This window comes from Salmo salar, chromosome 14 (genome assembly GCF_965601325.2).
Source record: "Salmo salar chromosome 14, fSalSal1, whole genome shotgun sequence".
NCBI classification, from domain to species: domain Eukaryota; kingdom Metazoa; phylum Chordata; class Actinopteri; order Salmoniformes; family Salmonidae; genus Salmo; species Salmo salar.
Genome location: NC_138304.1, coordinates 93,646,145 through 93,668,670, shown reverse-complemented (window position 1 = coordinate 93,668,670; position 22,526 = coordinate 93,646,145). Strand labels below are relative to the sequence as shown.

The 22,526-nt window shown below is 41.8% G+C and overlaps 1 protein-coding gene across 1 annotated transcript in view; it reads right to left on the bottom strand.

Moving 5' to 3' along the window:
- LOC106570538 (TBC1 domain family member 5) overlaps positions 1 to 11,811 on the bottom strand; it is a 42,966-nt gene extending 31,155 nt beyond the window's left edge. The window contains exon 1 of the mRNA XM_014142976.3: positions 11,722 to 11,811. The gene's annotated coding sequence lies outside the window, so the exon portion shown is untranslated. The remainder of the gene's footprint in view (positions 1 to 11,721) is intronic.
- Positions 11,812 to 22,526: the final 10,715 nt, after the last annotated feature.

Genomic DNA, 22,526 nt, shown 5'->3' with positions numbered 1-22,526 from the left:
TACAAAGGCATCTCCTTAAACCCATTAACGAGGCGCATGGAACGGGGCTTCGATAAATCAGCCGTGCACGCTACCAAAATAAATAATTTTATATGCATAATGCATGCTCCTGTTTGCCTAGGCAACATCTGTTCTTCACAAAGACTAATGCCTTCTTTAAGTCATTTCAGGCTTTTTTCTCCCCCTTTTAAAAAGGCATTATCCCATTAAATAATTACAACTAATCTCCAACGAGAGAGAGATGCTGTGAATAGGTAAATAATAACGGGTTTCGTTTCCTCATTTTGAACTAGAATGGATTCTGAAAGTAGTTTGACGTGTTTCAGACGTGTCTGATCGTCTAGTTCCTCAAACTCTATGTCAGGCCACTGTCAGGCCACTGTCAGGCCATGGGCTGTGTACGTTTCATGTCAATTGAACGTTTACAGAAGAAGAATCAGAACATGTAAGAGAAGCTACTAGCAGTGCAGCAGTTCCAGCATCTCAAGGTCCTCTAATCAAGTAAGATGACTGTCTTCATCTTCAATGGCCCAATACAGACCAACCAAACTATTATTAAAGGAGGGGGAGTTCCAATTTCAATATTTAGAAATGTAACAACTATACTGAACAAAAATATAAACCCAACAAGTAAAGTGTTGGTCTCATGTTTCATGAGCTGAAATAAAAGATCCCCAAAAAATTCCATACATACAAAAAGCTTATTTCTCTCAAATTCTGTGCACAAATTTGTTTACATACCTGTTAGTGAACATTTCTCCTTTCCCAAGATAATTCATCCACCTGACAGGTGTGGCATATCAAGTAGCTGATTAAACAGAATGATCATTACACAGCTGAAAATTATGCTGGGGACAATAAAAGGCCACTAAAATGTGCAGTTTTGTAACGCAACACAATGCCTCAAGTTCAGGGAGGAGCAATTGGCATGCTGACTGCAGGAATGTCCACCAGAGCTGTTGCCAGAGAATTTAAAGTTCATTTCTCTAAGCCGCCTCCAACGATATTTGAGAATGACAGTATATCCAACCGGCCTCACAACCACAGACCACGTGTAACCACGCCAGCCCAGGACCTCCACATCCAGCTTCTTCACCTGCTGGATCATCTGAGACCAGCCAACCGGCCTCACAACCACGTGTAACCACGCCAGCCCAGGACCTCCACATCCAGCTTCTTCACCTGCTGGATCATCTGAGACCAGCCAACCGGCCTCACAACCACAGACCAGGTGTAACCACGCCAGCCCAGGACCTCCACATCCAGCTTCTTCACCTGCTGGATCATCTGAGACCAGCCAACCGGCCTCACAACCACAGAACAGGTGTAACCACGCCAGCCCAGGACCTCCACATCCAGCTTCTTCACCTGCTGGATCATCTGAGACCAGCCAACCGGCCTCACAACCACAGAACAGGTGTAACCACGCCAGCCCAGGACCTCCACATCCAGCTTCTTCACCTGCTGGATCATCTGAGACCAGCCAACCGGCCTCACAACCACAGACCACGTGTAACCACGCCAGCCCAGGACCTCCACATCCAGCTTCTGCACCTGCGGGATCATCTGAGACCAGCTGGGAAGCAGTCTCAGGGAAGCTCATGTGTGCTGGTCGTCCTCACAGGGTCTTGACCTGACTGTTCTAGAATATAGAGCCCCGACCTCAGTGGGAAAATGCTCACCTTCAATGGCCACTGGAGAAGTGTGCTCTTGATGGATCAAATCCCAGGTTAACTGTACTGAGCAGCTAGTATACACCAGATACTGACGGTCACACCAGATACTGACTAGTTCTGATCCATACCGTTACATTCATATATTTTAAAAGGTATGCGTGACCAACAGATGCATATCTGTATTCCCAGTTAAGTTAAATCCATAGATTAGGGCTTAATGGATTTATTTAAATCTACTGATTTCCTTTTATGAACTATAACTAGGGTTGCAAAGGGTCGGAAACTTTCCGGAATTTACCATGGGAAGTTAAGCCCGGGAATTTAGCTTAAATTCACCCCCAAAAAAGTTAGCTTATAAACAGTGAACCTTTTTTTGTGGGATACACAAGGCAATTCTAGGACTTGTGGCATATTATGGTTAAACTATCCCCAATTCAATAGAATTGCAACCCTCTGCATGCACAGTGCATTCCTCCATCACATGTACAGCTGATTCTCAAGATCTTGCACACTAATGAGATGCTATTGAGCCCACACTACTACACTGGAGACGAGGACTACATGCTTTCTGGTAAGATTTGATTACAATACTGGGTGGGGTGAATATATTTTATATGACATATTATTTTTTGATTACTAGTAAATAGTAGCCTACAGCTAAGTGTGTTTAAATCATTTCTAAACTTAATTTCTGCTAGTTAGTTATTGCTACCATGAGGGTTTTAGCTTGCTTGAGCATGCTGTGTTAATTCACCTGTTTCCATACATATTTCATTTTAAAACATTTATATTACAAAAGGAGTTGTTTAATCTAACTGCTTAACTATTCATCTGTACATGGAATTGTATTTAGATTTTTTTTTACTAATCTTTACAGGAAAATTCCACGGGCACCATCTGATCTGTGGAGACATTTCACTGCAGCTAATGTAGAAGAAAAAGCTGTGTACATTTGAAAATACTGTGCCAAATCATGTGAAGAATGCAACAAAAGATGCAGAATCATCTGGCCAAGTGCATAAAGTTCCCTCAGCGCTCACAACAAGCAACCTCTGACAGAAGTCCCTCCACTTCTATTTGAGGTGAAAATGATGAATCAGACACATTATAGATAGCAACAGCTCATGGTCCTCCTGGAATCAGAACTTTTTTTGACTTAAATGGAGGAATGTAGTCAGAGAAATGATGATGAATGTCTTGCTCGAGCTGTGTATGCAACTGGGCCTAGGCACAGGCCCACCCACTTGGGAGCCATGCCCACCCAATCAGATGGAGAAAAAGCTAAACAATAATGTAATATTATTACTAAAATACTCCAACATTTACATACACTTGTGTTTTCTTAACAGAATAGCTAGTGTTTTTCCAGATGGCCTTGGTGCCCTGGCAGGTGGCACCCCTGGCAGGTGGCACCCCTGGCAGGTGGCACCCCTGGCAGGTGGCACCCCTGGCAGGTGGCACCCCTGGCAGGTGGCACCCCTGGCAGGTGGCACCCCTGGCAGGTGGCCTTGGTGCCCTGGCAGACGGGACACCTCTTGAAGGCCAAAGAATGTACTGGGATAAGATACTTGCCTGTGATTTAGCATACTGAAACAAGGCCCACTAAATCCCACTTTTGTGTGGAAAACTGTGCCGTATCCACTAGGTACCAAATCCACTAGGTACCAAACGTACAAAACGGACTGAAACAGGGAAACCTGGACTTGTCCAATAAGAAATGCTTGTTGTTTTTCCATTACAAAAATGTTTTGCTACGGTGTGCACTAATGAATACGACCCAGACATTTGGAGAATGAGGATACTCTTAGCACAGTCTGGGCCATTAACAGACATTATTACGACACACATTAGAGTCCTCGTCCTGACCTCTACATGATCCCAGCCAGCAGCCCAGAAATAATGATTAGCCTTATGTAGTCGTTTGTACAGCGTATGACAACACATTAAAGAAACAGAAAGCTAAATTAGACAAACGCCTTACAAAATAAAATTAGAAATGCAAGTGAAATACATAAAGCTACACTTTCATTCCCTCAGGGAGATTAATAGACCGACATAATGATTCACTTCCTCTTTACTGTAAACAGCACATCCCTTCATGCCTGCTGTGAAGAGGTGAAGTCCCTCTCCCTCCCTCTTCACTCCAATTAAAAGAAAGATTGAGGACTTGGAAGACCTGAAATGGTAGACAACAAATTGGATATAAACTGAGCTAGACAGAGAGGCTATGTAGCTTCTGCCCAGAGCCATAAAGACCTTCTGCTTTCAGTCAGTCTGATTATGTTGCTGTAGAACAGCAGATAACCTGGACATTCTGAGTTCTGACAACAACACTGGAGACAACAGCAGAATACACTGAGGAACAACAGAAAGAGCAGGGTACTTCAGTGCTAGTATAGAAGACTACGACTTTCATGTGACTGAGGGTCCATCTTAGTGGATGTAGTCTATACAGATTGCATTCGAGAAATTGAAGACTGAACCAATCAAGTGGTTTGCTGAGGAGGTCAAGTAAATTTGGAAACATCTAGCCTTTGCTCTGAGAAATGCAAAACCTACACCACAAGGACCATCCCTTTTAAGGACCTTCTTATCAGTCTGCCTAGTGTAACCTGTTTCAAGAAGCTAGGGCGTATGTCGCACATCACAGGAGAGGCATTTTAAGTTATTTTAAATGCAATGTTTTTGACAGAAATGCCTTCTGGAACATGTGAGCTTTCATGTGCCTTAATAACAAACGTGTATGCCATCTGTAAATATGAATAACATTGTTAACCTCTATGGGCTAGGTGGGACGCTAGCGTGCCACCCGTGGTGCACTCCATCAACAGCAGGTGCATTTCAAGAGCGGCAAATTTGAATCCAAATAAATGTCAAAATTCAAATTTTTCAAACATACAACTATTTTACACCCTTTGAAAGATAAACATCTCCTTAATCTAACCACGTTTTACGATTTCAAAAAGGTTTTACGGCGAAAGCATAAATTTAGAGTATGTTAGGACAGTACATTTACAAGAGTTGTGTGTAATGTTTTGTCAATTCAAAGACAGGGTCACCAAAACCATAAAACCAGCTAAAATGATGCACTAACCTTTTACAATCTCCATCAGATGACCTTCCTAGGACATTATGTTAGACAATGCATGCATTTTTAGTTCTATCAAGTTCATATTTATATCCAAAAACAGCGTTTTACTATGGCATTGATGTTGAGGAAATCGTTTCCCTCCAATAACCGGCAGTCAAGTCAGTGTCACAAATTAAATAATTAAAATTAGAAAACATTGGTAAAATATTATATTGTCATTTAAAGAATTATAGATTTACATCTCTTGAACGCAATCAACTTGCCAGATTTAAAAATAACCTTACTGGGAAATCACACTTTGCAATAATCTGAGCACTGCGCCCAGAAAAATACGCGTTGCGATACAGACTAGACGTCATGTTGGGGAGATCTAAAATCGAAAATACTATGTAAATAATCCATTACCTTTGATTCTCTTCATCAGATGTCACTTCCAGGTATCACAGGTCCATAACGAATGTAGTTTTGTTCAAAAAAGCTCATCATTTATGTCCAAAAATCTCCGTCTTGTTAGCACATGATCTAAGCCAGCCGGACTTCTCGTCATGAACGAGGGGAAAAAATATATTTACGTTCGTTCAAACATGTCAAACGTTGTATAGCATAAATCATTAGGGCCTTTTTTAACCAGAACATGAATAATATTCAAGGTGGACGAATGCATACTCTTTTATAACGTATTGGAACGAGGGTACCCAACATGAACTCGCGCGCCAGGTGTCTAATGGGACATCATCGTTCCATGGCTCTTGTTCGGTCAGATCTCCCTCCAGAAGACTCAAAACACTTTGTAAAGGCTGGTGACATCTAGTGGAAGCAATAGGAAGTGCCAAAATATTCCTCAGCCCCTGTGTTTTTCAATGGGATAGGTTTAAAGTCAATACAACACATCAGGTATCCACTTCCTGTCAGAAAATGTCTCAGGGTTTTGCCTGCCAAATGAGTTCTGTTATACTCACAGACACCATTCAAACAGTTTTAGAAACTTGAGTGTTTTCTATCCATATATAATAAGTATATGAATATTCTAGTTACTGGGTAGGATTAGTAACCAGATTAAATCGGGTACATTTTTTTTATCCAGACGTGCAAATGCTGCCCCCTAGCCCTAACAGGTTAAATTAAGAGCCTAGTTAGTTTATCCACAGAAAAATACAAGAACCTTCCCGCTAGCCATGATCGGCTAAGATGATGGATGGGCTGGACATGCCAAGAGATGAGTTTGAATTGGTCTACCATGTAGCATGCTTCTGTCTATAACATGAGCTGCTCAGTATGTGTGGATAATCCTCTAACGCGTTTTTGTTTTTTAAAGATATCATTAACCTCTTACATCTAGACGTTCCGCTAGCGGAACACCTGCTCCAATATCCAATGATAGGCGTGGCGCGAATTACAAATTCCTCAAACATACAAAAACTTCAATTTTTCAAACATATGACTATTTCACAGCATTTTAAAGACAAGACTCTCCTTTATCTAACCACACTGTCCGATTTCAAAAAGGCTTTACAGCGAAAGCAAAACATTAGATTATGTCAGCAGAGTACCAAGCCAGAAATAATCAGACACCCATTTTTCAAGCTAGCATATAATGTCACAAAAACCCAGAAGACAGCTAAATGCAGCACTAACCTTTGATGATCTTCATCAGATGACACACCTAGGACATTATGTTATACAATACATGCATGTTTTGTTCAATCAAGTTCATATTTATATAAAAAAACAGCTTTTTACATTAGCATGTGACGTTCAGAACTAGCATACCCCCCGCAAACTTCCGGGGAATTTGCTAACAATTTACTAAATTACTCACGATAAACTTTCACAAAAAGCATAACAATTATTTTAAAAATTATAGATACAGAACTCCTCTATGCACTCGATATGTCCGATTTTAAAATAGCTTTTTGGTGAAAGCACATTTTGCAATATTCTAAGTACATAGCCCAGCCATCACGGGCTAGCTATTTAGACACCCGGCAAGTTTAACCTTCACAAAAATCAGATTTACTATTATAAAAGTTTGATTACCTTTTGTGGTCTTCGTCAGAATGCACTCCCAGGACTGCTACTTCAATAACAAATGTTGGTTTGGTCCAAAATAATCCATCGTTATATCCGAATAGCGGCGTTTTGTTCGTGCGTCCCAGACACTATCCGAAATGGTAAATCAGGGTCACGCGCATGGCGCAATTCGTGAGAAAAAAAATCTAAATATTCCATTACCGTACTTCGAAGCATGTCAACCGCTGTTTAAAATACATTTTTATGCAATTTATCTCGTAAAAAAGCGATAATTAACCGACCGGGAATCTCCTTTTCGGCAAACAGAGGAAAAATCAGAAAGACGGGGGCGGCCAGGGCACGCGCCTAAGCCCACAGTCCCTTGATCGGCCACTTGAGAAAGGCGATAATATGTTTCAGCCTGGGGCTGGGATGACGACATTCAGGTTTTTCCCGGGCTCTGAGCCCCCATGGAAGACGTAGGAAGTGTCACGTTAGAGCAGAGATCCTTTGTAAAAGATAGAGATGGCAAAGAAGTTCAAGAAATGGTCAGACAGGCCACTTCCTGTAAAGGAATCTCTCAGGTTTTGACCTGCCATTTGAGTTCTGTTATACTCACAGACACCATTCAAACAGTTTTAGAAACTTTGGAGTGTTTTCTTTCCAAAGCCAATAATTATATGCATATTCTAGTTACTGGGCAGGAGTAGTAACCAGATTAAATCGGGTATGTTTTTTATCCAGCCGTGAAAATACTGCCCCCTAGCCATAACAGGTTAAGAACTGAAAAAAAAAGCGTTTGATTGCTGCCCTTAAGTTAATAGCACTATAGACAAAGATTAGTGGGAAAACGTTGTGATGGACAACTTTTTTTGGACGATCGTTCCATGCTGAAAATGAATCACACAATGAGGAAATCCCTGATTTTAGGTAAAAACATTTCATTGAACCAGACACTGTAGTCTTCCCCCATCACTGTCGTCAGAAGAAACAGCGATCAACAGTGGTTGTTACGAACAAGTTGACCAAGTTTTTAAATCAGTGGAAGCTGAGAGATGATTGCCAAATGTGGAGAGTCGAAAAGACAACACAGGAGGCTGTTGTATAAAACACCTGTCTCCGGATTACATCTTCAAACAAATGGCAACTACGGCATCCATGACAGAGAAGCGGTCATCCATATAGACGGGGAAGAGTCTAGCTACATTTTCAGATATTATACGTTTCTAATTTTGTCAGAAAGTCAATTTCATTGCAAGTTAAAGCATACTGTTATCTAGCTAACGTCAGCTGGCTCGCTCACTAGCTAACGTTACATGTATGATCTGATTAGTAATATTATTTGTATATCAAAAATCTATTTGCATTGCTAGTTATAGCCTAATATTAGCTAGCTAGCTAACATTGAAACTAGTTGGTTATCTTTAGCTACCTGCAGATTCATGCATGGTAGTATGAGGTGGGATTATGGTTCATTGTTTAGCTAGCTAGATGTTTAAACAAAAGACTACTATGCAAGTAACCATTTCACTGTACCGTTTAAACCTTTATCCTGTGCATGTGACAAATAAACGTGGATTTTATTTGATATAGTTCACCAAAGACGACAATGTGACATAACCTGCACCAAAGTCAGATTAGGATACAGGCCAAGGACCAGAAAGTGTATTTTTACTACTACTTTTAGTCTTAAAATCTTTGGTTGTTTACTACACTACCGTATTCACTCTGTTTAGTACACTACCGTATTCACTCTGTTTAGTACATGGCCTCACATGTGAATCCTTAAAGAGATGGGTGGGGCTAAGGCTTAAGACGGTGTCAACAATGCTGATTGGGTGTAGACAAATAAGAGCTCTCCAGTAGGTGTACCAAAATATTCAAGGGCCATTTTCTCAAAAGAGGGGTTACAAGTTTATCAACTTTCAAAGCAGAATTACTTTCCCATTGTTCCTCAACTGCAGTGGATGATATACCATTTTGTTGCTGAGTCTACTTTTATCCAATGTAAATTTTTTTATAAAATACTAATTAATATATATATTAAAACACTATTTCAAATGTTGCTACATAGGATTGAATCCAGGTGGTGGATCACCTAGTACTCCCCACACAGCAAAAATAATACTCTGCTATAACTGTAAGCCTTTCTGGATGTAAGCCTAGCTAGTCCTAACTATATGTTACCTGCTTACAGACTCATCACCTGCTATCCTGTTGACAGCACTAATCTGCCTACCTACCAACACTATAAGCTACTGTGATGTCATCCTACAGGGAAAGACAGGATGTTTATGATCCTCCTCATAATAAACTCAGAAAGAGAGAGATACCCACTAATTATCAAAATCCAGAAAAGAGCCATTAAATTCTACCACCACCTAAAAGGAAGCGATTCCCAAACCTTCCATAACAAAGCCATCACCTACAGAGAGATGAACCTGAAGAAGAGTCTCCTAAGCAAGCTGGTCCTGGGGCTCTGTTCACAAACAAACCCCACAGAGCCCCAGGACAGCAACACAATTAGACCCAACCAAATCATGAAAAAACAAAAAGATAATTACTTGACACATTGGAATGAATTAACAAAAAAACTGAGCAAAATAGAATTCTATTTGGCCCTAAACAGAGAGGACTGACCCAAACTTAAGGAAAGCTTTGACTATGTACAGACCCAGTGAGCATAGCCTTGCTATTGAGAAAGGCCACCGTAGGCAGACCTGGCTCTCAAGAGAAGAGCTCTTAAGAGAAGACAAGCCATGTGCACAATGCCCACAAAATGAGGTGGAAACTGAGCTGCACTTCCTAACTTCCTGCCAAATGTATGACCACATTAGAGACACATATTTCCCTCAGATTACACAGACCCACAAAGAACTCAAAAACAAACCCGATTTTGATAAAGTCACATATCTACTGAGTGAAATACCACAGTGTGCAATCACAGCAGCAATATTAGTGACCAGTTGCCACAAGAAAAGGACAACCAGCAAAGAACAAACACCATTGTAAATACAACCCATATTTATGCTTATTTATTTTCCCTTTTGTTCATCATTACAACACTGTATGACATTTAACATTTCTTTAGGAACTTCTGTGAGTGATGTTCACTGTTCTTTTATTGTTTATTTATCTTTTGTTTATTATCGACTTCACTTGCTTTGGCAATGTTAACTATGTTTCCCATGCCAATAAAGCCCCTTGAATTGAATTGGAGAGAGAGAGGCCAGTGAGAGGAGCTGCTCTGATCAGAGCTGACAGGAAGAGTTAGGACTAGAGATCTGGTGCCATAAGCTCCATGCTAGGTGAAAAAGAGAGAACCCCTGTTAAACAAGCTCACATGCCTCCACTTCAGCACACAATTACCTCCATATTACTGCTGTACAGGCCTCTAGTCCCATGGTCTACAGGAGCTCCCAGACCAACACACAGGCTAATGTTATGTCCCAAATGGCACCCGATTCCCTATATAGTGCACTACTTTTCCCCAGGGCCCAAAGGGGGGGTGCACACTATAGGCTACCACAGAGCCTGAGCAGGCCAGGGTACAGACCGGGATCCTGAAACTTTCTCTCAGTGTTTGAGAAATGAAACAACCCCCCCCCCCACACATTCATCAGGCGCAAACACAAAGAACAAAGTATGAAGACAATCATAGGTAAGAAACATCCTACTGCCCCTAGCCTAGCACAGTTTGGTACATGTCCATAACTAATCAGCTCCAACCATGAGTCCGGTTACTTTTAAGGTTTCTTTCTATCCACTACCTAGGGATTTGTTTTCCCTACAGCTGTCACCTCAGCTAGCTCTATAGAGCAGGGGCGTCAAATACACTATTATAAAAACAAATACTCTTCTGAATTTCTGGCTACGCCCCTGCTATAGAAACAAGGTAGCATTTGTGCATGGGTGTCCTGGAAAGATCCAATGCAGGGGGGGCCTGGACAATAACTAGCTAGATCTATAATCCGGAACTCCTTGTCCATCCCTCCGGATTGTATAGTGGCTGGAAATCTGTATAAAAACCGTCTGAGCCTACATTTTCCTCCAAACCGGCACCTACCACTCGGCTTGGGTAGACAAGGAGTTACGGATTAGATATGTCTTCAGTAACAGGTTAGACTGGCTGATTCCCTGCAGTCAGCGTACCTCGCTCAGAGATCATAGGGTCGACACTGACAGAACGGTTCTCAGTGGACAGACCTCTCCTGTTTGGCCTCTGACCAAAACAGCTCTGGATGCAACCTGACTGTGGAACTGTCACTGCACTATGCAAACGTCCTGCAATTACCTCATATAATCAAGGCCTTATTATACTGGGTCACAATAGTGCTGTTGGCAACTATAACTTGGACATAATAACAACAGGTAGTCTAGTGCATATAGTTCACTTTGAATCTATTGTTTGCTAGTTGAGGCCAACTGAATGTCTCAAAATGCGTCAACCGAATGTGAACACAGGGTAAATAGACAGTTAACAAATTATAGCTAGCTAAACGACGGGTAAAATATGTCACTAGCTTTATTTACAGAAAAGGTGAACAGACAAATGTTCACCGCAATGTTAGTGTGTAATATTGGCATGACTTAGCAGCTAACACTAGCTAACGTTAGTTGTCCAACAACATGGTGGTAGACCAACAAACATGTCTTTAACTAGGTAGCAACACCATGCATATTTACAATAGCTAGCAAATAATGTATTATGCCACTACGTTGCTGATGGCTCGTAATATAATTTAATCGTCAAACTGTCTCGCTAGTTTCTTCTTCTTCAGGTTAGCAGGCTAGCTGAAAGAGCATAGCACACAGGCCCAGCTGTACACTTCCGACATGCAGCTAGATAAAGACAAAACAAAATAGCAACTTCATGCAAACTCAAGAGTTGTTTCCCAATAAAAATAAATAAATAAAAACGAATTTGTATATTCTGTGTTTTACCAGTTCTGCTCATGCGGGGTTCCCCATTCTGGTCTGTCTTCTGATTGTAAACAGTCGCGAATCAGGCGGATGTGCTGATGCACAGCTGATAGAGCATGTGACCAGGGAGGTAAAACGATGGCAACGTATTTACCATAAACATGTTCTTGAAATGATCAATCATAACAAAAACAGGATGGGTTGAGGACCCATATTAAAATAGAAACCTTGGGATATGTTTAATTTATATTACATACTTCTACATCAAAGCATTATCATGCAACACATCACTATCCTCTGTCATGTGATGAATGATGAGGATAATACGTGTGTGATGAAGGCCCACTTGCTAAGTGCATGTCTGTGAAGGCTAAAAGAGAATCTACAATGGTGAAATGGTTAAACGGTACATTAAGCACACTTGCCGTTGATTATTCCCAAACAGATTGAGGAACATTGTTTTAGGGTTTGCAGCATAATAAGAGACAGCCCCTGAAGAGCCCCATAGCCACTAGCCCTCTGTAAGTAGAGCAGACAACTATTCTGTCAGATTGATATGTTCGTGTGTGTAAGCGTGTGCAGGGTTGAATTCAAGAAGTTTAAGCAGCCTATCAATCATTGTTTTTGAAACCAGTGAACAATGCACTCTTAGAACAGCTGCATTGTGTGGATTGAAGCCTATGGAATAAAAGTTGGGCTTTTATTGCTCAATCCAATTCACGCTGATACAAAATAAATAAATCCATAGGCCTATTGATTCTTAAATAATATAACTTTATAAATCCCTCATGAGCTTAGTTCAACTGTCACACTCCATGACAACCCAAAATATAAGCTTGTTTTATTCCAATGTTTGTAAAGATTGTAAATGTAAACAAACACTGTATAGCCTCATAACATGGTTAAAACAATACTTCTGATATCGTGGAGGTCAGTCCTTACATCCATAGCTCTGTCTATTAATCTGAGAGTGGTTACATTTCTCCAGGCCCATCCCTCAGCTTTTTACCAAAACAGAGGCGGGGTGTCTCTTTAGTTATTACTTAATCTGTGGATTTGTCCTTTAAACAGCTGCATATTATCAAGATATCAAAATGTCTCCAACAAAAAGGTAAACAATAGGCCTATCGCAAATGCAGCGTTTGGCATTAATTTTTCACATGTAAATAGCACTTTCAGTAGTTCTCATAGCATGCCATTTCATGAGCGCAGCATATATTTTTCAACTGGAATCAAATGAGCCCAATCAGTCCTCTATGACAACAAAATCATAAACAACAGAGTAGGGCTGGCTAATAAGTCCTTCGTTCTGGGGTCATGCTCAGGTAAAACAATTTGGCTAATCTATACTTCCATATTCCAAGTCCTGTTCTTGAAGATCAAGGGGTATAACATTTATTGGAATGACTGGAATTCTGATAGACTTTGGTTTTTAATGTAAAGATATAATTTAATGGTATTATTATATGTAGTAGAAAGCGATGGGTTAGAAGAAGCCTACATAACCAACCCATAAAGTAAAATGTAACATCCATATATTGCCAGCTATGTCAACTTTAACATTGATTTATCCTGCAATAGAGGTCATTTAATTGGTAACATACCTTTTTGTCTTCTTCTAACGTCTCTTAAGGGGAAAGTAATCTAAAAGTAACTGAATGTAATCAGATTACGTTACTGAGTTTGGGTAATCCAAAAGTTACATTACTGATAATAATGTTGGACAGGTAACTAGTAACTGTAACGGATTACATTTAGAAAGTAACCTACCCAACCCTGCGTGCGTGGTGTGTGTTTGGGGGGGGGGGGGTATCTTTTTTCTCGCTTATACAGTATAAAAGTTACATTCCAAATGTTTCCAAAACTGTATCGCAAGTGCGGCGTATTTGCATTTAGACAGAGCGTCGGGATTGTGATCAGTACCATCAGCTGAGAACCCAAGGGAGGCCAGTTTATGGCAAACTTACCCCTGTCTGGAGGGCAACGTGAGTATGGCAACCTTACCCCTGTCTGGAGGGCAACGTGAGTATGGCAACCTTACCCCTGTCTGGAGGGCAACGTGAGTATGGCAACCTTACCCCTGTCTGGAGGACAACGCGAGTATGGCAACCTTACCCCTGTCTGGAGGGCAACGCGAGTATGGCAACCTTACCCCTGTCTGGAGGGCAACGTGAGTATGGCAACCTTACCCCTGTCTGGAGGGCAACGCGAGTATGGCAACCTTACCCCTGTCTGGCCAAGACAGGTATGAAAGATGTTAAAAACCATTCCATTAAAGAGCAACTGAAGGCATTAAGGCATAAACAATTTATCTGGTAGAAAATGGATCATGTGGCATCGATGTTAGCCAGAAACATTTATTCTAGTGTCAAAATTGACTACAAAGTGTAAATATGATCATTTTGATCATGAAGTCAGTCTAGTCCAAAACGGAGAGAGTGAAGAAGTAGAGGGGTTAGGGAATTACAAATTGGTTGATTGAAGTAGAGAGGGAGAGAGAGATAGAGACAGAAAGTGAGAGAGAGACAAAGAAAGAGAGAGAGAGAGCGAGAGAGAGAGAAAGGAGAGTCAGACAGACCTGAGTAGAGAGTAACAGAAAGTGTTCTTTGGTAATGAATGATTTATGACCTATTGTTTTTGCTTTGTCATTATGCGGTATTGTGTGTAGATTGATGAGGACTGTGCCTTTGGAAAGTATTCAGACCCGTTCACTTTTTCCACATTTTGTTAACTTACAGCCTCATTCTAAAATTGATTAAATAGTTTTTTTCCCTCATCAATCTTCACACAATACCCCATAATGACAAAGCAAAAACATTTTTTTTCTTTTAATTTTGCAAATTTATTAAAAATAAAAACGTAAATATTACATTTACATAAGTATTCAGACGCTTTACTCAGACCTTTGTTGAAGCACCTTTGGCAGCGATTACAGCCTTCTTGGGTCTTCTTGGGTATGACGCTACAAGCTCAGCACACCTGTATTTGGGGACTTTCTCCCATTCTTCTTTACAGATCCTCTCAAGCTCTGTCAGGTTGGATGGGCAGCATTGCTACACAGCTATTTTCAGGTCTCTCCAGAGATGTCCGATCGGGTTCAAGTCCGGGCTCTGGCTGGGCCACACAAGGACATTCAGAGACGTGTCCCGAAGCCCCTTCTGCATTGTCTTGGCTGTGTGCTAAGGGTCGTTGTCCTGTTGGAAGGTGAACCTTCATCCCAGGCTGAGGTCATGACGGCTCTGGAGCAGGTTTTCATCAAGGATCTCTCTGTACTTTGCTCCGTTCATCTTTGCCTCAGTCCTGACTGGTTTCCCAGTCCCTGCCGCTGAAAAACATCCCCACAGCATGATGCTGCCACCACCATGCTTCACCGTAGGGCTGGTGCCAGGTTTCCTCCAGACGTGATTCAGGTGACGCTTGGCATTTAGACCAAAGTGTTCAATCATGGTTTCATCAGACCAGAGAATCTTGTTTCTCATAGTCTGAGAGTCCTTTAGGTGTCTTTCGGCAAACTCCAAGCAGGCTGTCATGTGCCTTTTACTGAGGAGTGGCATCCGTCTGGCCACTCTACCATAAAGGCCTGATTGGTGGAGTGCTGCAGAGATGGTTGTCCATGTGGAAGGTTCTCCCATCTCCACAGAGGAACTCTGGAACTCTGCCAGACTGACCATCGGGTTCTTGGTCACCTCCCTGACCATGGCCCTTCTCCCCGGATTGCTCAGTTTGGCCTGGGGGCCAGCTCTAGGAAGAGTCTTGGTGGTTCCAAACTTCTTCCATTCCATGATGGAGACCTTCAATGCTGCAGAAATGTTTTGGTACCCTTCCCCAGATCTGTGCCTCAACACAATCCTGTCCCGGAGCTCTATGGACAATTCCTTCAACCTCATGGCTTGGTTTTTGCTCTGACATGCACTGTCAACTGTGGGACCTTAAATAGACAGGTGTATGCCTTTCCAAATCATGTCTAATCAATTGAATTTACCACAGGTGGACTCCTATCAAGTTGTAGAAACATCTCAAGGATGATTAATGGAAACAGCACCTGAGCTCAATTTTGAGTCTCACAGCAAAGGGTCTGAATAGTTATGTAAATAAGGTATCTCTGTATATGTGATTCTATGCTAACATGCTAACATGCTGACCGCGTTGAGTGTGCGTGTGCGAACGTTGCAAAATAAATGTACACATAGATGTTATTCAATCATTGCACCCACACTGCTTGCACACGTTAACGAGCATTTGCGTAAACAGGCGCTAAAATAGAACTTGGTTCTATTTGTGACACTTGACGCGCTGCAAGTCCCGTCTCTCCGATGTCCTCATTGGTTTTGAGGAGCATATACCCACGTGGGTGATTGAAAGATGAACTGAGGTCCACACTCCAGTCCAGTTGGTAGAGGTTATACACCTTAAAGTTGGTTGCCAAGCGCCATATAAAGGCCAAAAAAGAAGAAGCCTGAAGGAGGAGAGATTACTAGAAACGAACTTGGTTTACCCTTTTATCTGTGGATTCATTGTCAGAGTAGAGGACCTTGTGCATTTCAGGTAAAATAACAACCCAATGTTTATATCCCAGGACAAATTAGCTAGCAACAGCAAGCTAGCTAGCTAAATTACCATAAATATTTAATGCTTTTCAACCTGTCCCCAAATTAATATAGTTGGTTCAGAGTTCATTTTGATATTTCAACCCGCAATCGCATCTAGTGTGGGTGGACAAAATCAACAAGCGAGCGGTCTGGTCAGCATGTAAGAGCCTCGTAAGGTTTTTGGTGAGCAACTGAGACACTGATAGAGAAACTGACACTGATTATCAAGAGCGGTTCTCAGAAAAATCTAACTCATTAGTTCTAATTAAGATATGCTTAATGAGATAATTAGAGACAATTGATGATAATAGGAACAGAAGTCAATATGAAAATAAATGTAACGCACAAAGTTCGATGGAAGTTTATACATTTATAAGTTTGAAAAACATTGAGGGAGTGTGTATGTGTGTGTGAGAGAGAGAGAGCGAGAGAGAAACCATTTGTATGGGGATTTCTTTTTAAGACTGCTTTTGAGCAGTGTTGATGATACTTCAATGCTGATGGTGCTTCATACTTCTCAGAGTTGACTGCTTGGTGACAGCCATGAAAGTTATCACAGCCATGAAGGTCATCACAGTAAAAGGCAATGAGTCTCCAGTCCATTAAGAACCTCAATAATGGCTGATGGGAGAGAGTAAGGGGGGAGGGTCATTAACCTGTCCTGCATTAAGAGTACTACAGGAGGATGTTGATATGGGAGGGGGAAATGGGGCAGCGTAACAAAACAACAATGTCTAATCATCATCATCATTACCATCGTAATAATAATCAGGAGCGCTGCATTTACAGAAATGCCATTAACGTTATTATCGCTAATATTACCGATGACGAGGATTCCACGGCCCCTGATTGGCCCCGGTAGAGATGTCGTCATGGTAACAGATGACAGAATGCCGCAAATCTTTATTGAATTATGCTAAAAGACATTCAGAGCAAATGGGGCTTGAACGATTCACTATCTGGTGAAGAATAGCAATGGGCAACATCATCGAGCAGAGAAACATAGAGAGAGAGAGAGACATAATGACAGAGAGACAGAGATAGACAGTGGCAGACAGAGAACTGAGAGGCACTAGCCTATGTCCGACAAGACACAGATTCACTCAGACAGAAAGCACCAACATTTTACAAGGTGACACACTATAACTAAATAAAGCTGATAAACTGTGCATTCAATCTATTTTAAGTTTTAGGCCTACAATAAAACACCTGTATCTATCAATGCTCTGTCTGAGACTTACAGATTGGTTGAGCATTGAACTAGTTGAACATAGTGCATGATGGAAAACATGTTCATCTCATAACAACATCCATCAACTCAGTGGCAACCTGTTTGATCCCCAACTGGTTTTTTGTTGTGTTTTGTTGCCTGTCTTGCATGTTACTTTGCCATTAATACGGTGCCTTCGGAAAGAATTCAGACCCCTTGAATTTGTACGCATTTTGTTACATTACAGCCTTATTATAAAATGGATTAAATAAATAAACTCCCCACTAATCTACACACAATACCCCATAATGACAAAGTGAAAACCGTTTGGGTCTGAAAAGTATTCAGACCCTTTGCTATGTGTCACGTCCTGACCAGTATAGAGGATTATTTGTATTATTTGGTCAGGGCGTGGCAGAGGTATGTTTGTTTTGTATGGTGGGTTTTTTTGTGTATAGCTTAGAGGGGTGTGTTATTTATGTGTTCCGGGGTTTTGTGGTGTATGTTTTAGTATGAGTAGGTTCTAGGTTAAGTTTTCTATGTGCAGATTTGGTTGCTGAACTCTCAATTGGAGGCAGGTGTTTCTAGTTGCCTCTGATTGGGAGTCCTATAAGTAGGTGTGTGTTTTGTTTGTCACTTGTGGGTAGTTGTATGTTAGCACTGCTTTTGTTTAGCCTGCTACACTGGTCCTGTCGTGAGTTTTGTTTATTGGTTTTTCCTCGTGTTCACATTTAAAATAAATGATGATGAGCACGCAATCCGCTGCATATTGGTCCACTTTGTCCGACAGCGATTTCAACATATCTTCTGACGAAGAGGAATGTGACACTATGAGAGTTGAAATTGAGCTCAGGTGCATCCTGTTTCCAGTGATCATCCTTGAGATGTTTCTACAACTTGATTGGAGTCCACCTGTGGTAAATTCAATTGATTGTACATGATTTGGAAAGACACACACCTGTCTATTTAAGGTCCCACAGTTGACAGTGCATGTCAGAGCAAAAACCAAGCCATGAGGTTGAAGGAATTGTCCATAGAGCTCTGAGAAAGGATTGTGTTGAGGCACAGATCTGGGGAAGGGTACCAAAACATTTCTACAGCATTGAAGGTCCCCAAGAACACAGTGGCCTCCATCATTCTTAAATGGAAGTAGTTTGGAACCACAAAGACTCTTCCTAGAGATGGCCGCCTGGCAAAACTAAGCCAACGGGGGAGAAGGGCCTTGGTCAGGGAGGTGACCAAAACCTGATTGTCACTCTGACAGAGCTCCAGAGTTCCTCTGTGGAGATGGGAGAACCTTCCAGAAGGACAACCATCTCTGCAGCACTCCATCAATCAATCAAGAGCATGAGAAACAAAATTCTCTGGTCTGATGAAACCAAGATTTAACTTTTTGGTCTGAATGCGAAGCGTCATGTCTGGAAGAAACCTGGCACCATCCCCACGGTGAAGCATGGTGGTGGCAGCATCATGCTGTGGGGATGTTTTTCAGTGGCAGGGACTGGGAAACTAGTCAGGGCTGAGGCAAAGATGAACGGAGCAAAGTACAGAGAGATCCTTGATGAAAACCTGCACCAGAGCTGTCATGACCTCAACCTGGGATGAAGGTTCGCCTTCCAACAGGACAACGACCCTAAGCACATAGCCAAGACAATGCAGAAGTGGCTTCGGGACACGTCTCTGAATGTCTTACAGTGGCCCAGCCAGAGCCCGGACTTGAACCCGATCGAACATCTCTGGAGAGACCTTAAAATAGCTGTGTAGCAACGCTCCCCATCCAACCTGACAGAGCTTGAGAGGATCTACAGAGAAGAATGGGAGAAACTCCCCAAATACAGGTGTGCCAAGCTTGTAGCATCATACCCAAGAAGACTCTAGGCTGTAATCGCTGCCAAAGGTGCTTCAATAAAGTACTGAGTATTGGGTCTGAAAACGTATGTAAATTGTGATATTTCCGCTTCTTTTGTATATATTTGTAAAAATGTAAAAAATAATGTTTCTGCTTTGTCATTATGGGGTGTTGTGCGTACATTGATGAGGGAAAAAACTATTTAATCATTTTTAGAATAAGACTGTAATGTAACAAAATGTCAGGGGGTGTGAATACTTTCTGAGGGCACTGTATCTGGTCTGATCGATCTAATCAGTCAGACATTGTGGGAAAGTACTTGTTTTCACTCAGGAAGTTGTAGTGGCTGGTATCGTCATCACTCCTTCCCAGCTACACTATATACACAAAAGTATTCGGACACCCCTTCAGATTGGTGGATTCGGCTATTTCAGCCACACCCATTGCTGACAGGTGTATGAAATTGAGCACACCGCCATGCAATCTCCATAGACAAACATTGGTAGTAGAAGGGCCTTACTGAAGCGCTCAGTGACTTTCAATGTGGCACCGTCATAGGATGCCAGCTTTCTCATAAGTCAGTTCGTTAAAATGTCTGGCCTGCTAAAGCTGCCCCGGTCAACTGTAAGTATTGTTATTGTGACGTGGAAACGTCTAGGAGCAACAACGGCTCAGCCGTGAAGTGGTAGGCAACATAGGCCCACAGAACGGGACTGCATAGTGCTGAAGCGTGTAGCGCAAAAAAATTGTCTGTCCTCGGTTGCAACACTCACTACCGAGTTCCAAACTCCCCCTTGAAACAACGGCAGCACAAGAGCAGTTTATCGAAAGCTTCATGAAATGGGGTTCCATGGCCGAGCAGCCGCACACAAGCATAAGATCTCCATGCGCAACGCCATGCAAGACTAAGATCAACACACAAGCCTAAGATCAACAAAGCTTGCCACCATTGGACTCTGGAGTAATGGAAACGCGTTCTCTGGAGTGATGAATCACGCTTCACCATGTGGCAGTTCGATGGACTAATCTGGGTTTGGCAGATGCCAGGAGAATGCTACCTGCCCCAATGCATAGTGCCAACTGTAAAGTTTGGTGGAGGAGGAATAATGGCATAGGTCTGTTTTTCATGGTTCGGGCTAGACCCCTTAGTTCCAGTGATGGGAAATCTTAACGCTACAGCATACAATGACATTCTAGACAATTCTGTGCATGACAATGCCCCCGTAAACAAAATGAGGTCCATACAGAAATGGTTTGTTGAGATCGGTGTGGAAGAACTTGACTGCCTGCACAGAGCCCTGACCTCAACCCCCTTGGATACCTTTGGGATGAATTGGAACGCTGACTGCGATTCAGTCCTAATTGCCTAACATTAGTGTCCGACCTCAACAATGCTCTTTTGGCTGAATGGAAGCATTGCCCCACAGCAATGTTCCAACATCTAGTGAAAAGCCTTCTCAGAAGAGTGGAGGATGTTATAGCAGCAAAGGGGGGACCAACTTCATATTAATGCCCATGATTTTGGAATGAGATTTTCGACAAGCATGTAGTGCATCACTAAACTAACCTATGACCTCCGCCCTGTGGTAGTTGCGCAAAGCGTTTTGTCCCTCTCCTTCCGAGCATTAGAAGTGTGTGTCTGAACGAGATTATCTAAAACCCAACCTATATTTCCTCACTGATTCTGTATCATGTCAGTGTAATACGAGAATGGGAGGGTAGGGTTGTTGCCAAAAAATGTGTTAGTCAATCATCAGATTTATAAACCACAAATTTGAGGTTGTGGAGACTTCACCAATCAATCAAAAACACTGCACCACTGCTCCTTAATGATGTTGGACACCATTAGTCTAACTCTAACCCTACAACCCTGCTGCACCACTGCCCATGTCACACCCTGTTACACCTGTCCTCGTTATTATCTCCACCCCCTCCAGGTGTCGCTTGTTTTTCCCAGTGTATTTATCCCTGTGTTTCCTGTCTAACTGTGCCAGTTTGTCTTCCAAGTCAACCAGCAGTTTCCCATTCACCTGCTTTTTGTTATTCTCCTTTTTCCTAGGTTTTTACCCATGCCTGTTTCTGGACTCTGTACCCGCCTGCCTGACCATTCTGCCTGCCTTGACCACCAGCCTGTCTGCTGCTCTGTACTTTCTGGACTCTGATCTGGTTTTGACCCTTTGCCTGTCCACAACCATTCTCTTGCCTACTCCTTTTGGATTAATAAACATTGTAAGACTCCAACCGTCTGCATCTGGGTCTCGCCTTGTGCCTTGATACTCATTAATGATGTTGTTGGACACCATTACTCTAACCTTACAGCCATGCTGCACCACTGCTCTACCATAGGTGCTATCTAGAACCTAAAATGATTCTTCAGCTATCCCCATTGAAGAACCCTTTTTGGTTCCATGTAGGACCCTTTCCACAAAGAGTTCTATGTGGAACCAAAAAAGTTCTCCCTGGAATCCAAAAGGGTTCTCTTATGGGGACAACCAAAGAACTTCCTTGGAACACTTTTTTCTAAGCGTGCATTACTCATGCTCAAACAACTAATGTTGATTGAAATGTTGGCTAGTTGCACTCAATGATATCAAAGGGAACATTATTGTTCTATGAACTGGTCAGAGTAAAAAAACTGTGTGTGTGTTAATAGTGTATATCAGAGCGTCTCCTTTGTGCTCCAAAGTGAGCTTTTAACGTCCTCAACAGAATGATCTAGAATAATAAGATGTTAGTAGATATATATGAAGTAAACTATATGCTAATATATGACTAATGAAAGTCATTTGATCTATTAACTGTAATTTGGCCGTGTTCTACTTCTCGCTCTTCTACAGCAGAATTTAAAGAAAGAAATTAGAGGCAGTTTGTCTCACGCATTAGTCTTTCTGTGCACAACGCATAACATAAACCCTGAATTAATATGTGACAAATTATCTTTGAAAATTATGATTTACTCTCGGGAGAGAAAGGTTTATTAAAATACGCAAAAAATAATCTGAAGAGAGAAAATGTGCAGTTGATTAAAGAGTCCTCGCCTTGAACAACATTAAAGAATAATTAAGATGATTTCACTTCGTAGGCCTATGCAGTGGCAGTTATTGTGTGGAGGTGTTTTTAAAAAGAGTAAAATTGCTTCTCTGAAGGACTTAATCTCCTATGAATGGTGTTTAAATAT